Here is a 2,837-nt window from a genome sequence, read left to right on the forward strand (position 1 = left end):
AGCTTTGGCGGTGGTTTCATGCGTTGGTATTCTGTTACTGGTAAGTAGTTTAGCGTTGCCCCACTATCTAGCACGAACTTGGTGGGGTGGGAGCCAACACTGATATCAAGACGCTGGTACTCTTTCAGCTGATCAAGGTCAGCCACACAATAAAGGTATTCCTTTCGATCTTGAGGGATGGGTGATGGGGATCGGGATTCTCTTGATGACGACTGCCGAGATTGACATGTCCTGCACGAATGGCAGCTGGATTGTGACGACCCAGTGGATGAGTCTCGTCTATCCTGGACTGCTCTGACATGATGACGACTGTTTGAAGACTGGTGTTGCCGGTGTCTTCCCTTGTGGTCACTCTTTGGTACTACCCCGCACATGCTTTCAAAGTGGTTGTCTCTACCACACTTCCGGCATTGTTGTCCTAGTGCTGGGCATGCATCTGCATGCGGGAAGTCGTATCCGCATCTGTAGCATTTGAGTTGTTTGTCTGATCGTCCCCTCGTATGACTTGTATCTTTGTGTCTTTTGCTTGACTGGTGGTGATGTCTCTTGGATCTGGAGGAACGCACCTGTGGTGGGGATTGTCCGTGCACTTGTCGATACTGCATCCTGAATACTTGTTCCTGTCTCTCACCTTTCCCGGCTTCCATTTTCTACGCATGTTCCTCAGCTTGTTCATCTACTCTCGCCATTTCTACGATCTCTTCCAATGCGTAGCTTCTCTTGAGCAATTTGCGTCTCAGTGGTTCAGAGAGACAACCTTCTATGACTCTTAGTCGCAGTGCGTCTTCAGTTGAAAACTTGTCAAAATCACAGTACTTCGCCAATCGTCTCAGACGTGTTACGAACGCCCCCATTTGTTCACCTTTCTCTTGTGCGGCCAGGTTGAATGTGTACCGCTCAAAGTCGATGTTCCTTTTGTGTAGGAACTTGCGGTCTAGTGCTTCGCGTACTTTATCGTAGGAATCAGATGACTCTTCTGGCAGTTCTTTTATGATTCGTCCACCTTCCCTGCCAATCAGGTTCTTGAGAGCAAACAGTCGCTCTTCGAGGTCTGTCACCTTGGATGCTTTCATGAAGTCCTCAAAATCTTCTATCCATTCTTGCCATCGCGGACCCATGCTCCCGCCAGATTCAAGAACGAGGGGCTCGGGGCTGCGCAGAAATGAGGCTCTCATCATGCTTGTGGGGGCTGGGTCGGGCATTGTACACCTGTGGTTCTTGACTGCTTTTACAGTCCTAATTCACTCTCTGTTATGTTCTGTTGTACTCGCCAGTGCTTGCTTGTTACTTCCGTTGCACTCACCAGTGCTTGTTTGTTACTCCCGTTTTGTTATTTTGTTGCACTCGCCAGTGCTTGTTTGCTGTCTTTATTGCACTCGCCAGTGCTCGATTGTTACTTCCGTTGCACTCGCCAGTGCTTGTTTGTTACTCCCGTTGCACTCGCCAGTGCTTGATTGTTATTTTGTTGCACTCGCCAGTGCTTGTTTGCTGTCTTTATTGCACTCACCAGTGCTGGTTTGTTGCTTCCATTGCACTCACCAGTGCTTGTTTGTCACTCGCCAATGCTTGTTTGCTGTTACAGGCTCTTTGCCTGCCTTCAAAATGGCCGCCGATTATCCCTCGCAGGGGATTGGCCAATGCTGCCTGACTCTAAGATGGCCGCGCAGGAATCTCGTTTCTGGCGAGATTTCGGCCGTTTTTCTTGTTTTCTTCACCGGGGACACGGTTAATCGGCGCTTTCACTCACCGCATGCAGCCAACATCATCTCTTACGCCGACGACACCCAGCTGATCCTCTCCCTCACCAGAGACCCCGACACCGCCAGAACCTGCCTACACGAAGGGATGAAAGACGTCGCCGAGTGGATGAAGGACAGCCGCCTGAAACTGAACTCGGTCAAGACGGAAGTCCTCATCCTGGGATCTTCGCCCTCCGCCTGGGACGACTCCTGGTGGCCCCCAGCCCTGGGCACCGCACCCAAGCCAACCGACCACGCACGCAACCTGGGCTTCATCCTGGACCCCTCCCTCTCGATGACCAGACAAGTCAACGCTGTCTCCTCATCGTGCTTCAACACCCTGCATATGCTTCGCAAGATCTTCCGCTGGATCCCGACCGAGACCAGGAAGACTGTCACCCAGGCACTCGTCACCAGCCGACTGGACTACGGAAACGCCCTCTACGCCGGAACCACAGCCAAGCTACAGAAAAGACTCCAGCGCATCCAGAACGCCTCCGCCCGACTCATCCTGGATGTCCCCCGACGCAGCCACATCTCCAGCCACCTGAGGAACCTGCACTGGCTCCCCGTCGACAAGAGGATCACGTTCCGGCTCCTCACCCACGCACACAAGTCTCTCCACGACCTGGGCCCCAAGTACCTCAACGACCGCCTGACCTTCTACACGCCCACCCGCCAGCTACGGTCCACCAGCCTCGCCCTCGCAGCCGTACCATGCATCCGAAGAGCCACCGCCGGAGGAAGATCCTTCTCTTACCTAATAATAATAATAATAAAGACATTTATAGAGCGCATGGATAATAATACGCCATCTCGGCGTGTCCCCGCGCTAAGAAAAACAGGAGAGGGGAAGAGAAACTCATTAAGGGGGGGAAAGAAACAGTGCGAGGCAAGAGGGCAAACGTAAGCTATAAGGAGAACAGATACGTTTTAAGTTTACGTCGGAAGGTAGTCTCTAAAGGCTCCAGGCGGAGATGGATGGGAAGTTTATTCCATGCTGTGGCAGCCGTCACTCTGAAGGACCGGCCTCCCATTTTTTCTCTCCTGTATCGGTGGGTCACAAGCGTGCCCGAACCGCTAGATCTTAGTGATCTG

The sequence above is a fragment of the Lissotriton helveticus genome, chromosome 3_1, assembly GCF_964261635.1.
Source record: "Lissotriton helveticus chromosome 3_1, aLisHel1.1, whole genome shotgun sequence".
Classification (NCBI taxonomy): domain Eukaryota; kingdom Metazoa; phylum Chordata; class Amphibia; order Caudata; family Salamandridae; genus Lissotriton; species Lissotriton helveticus.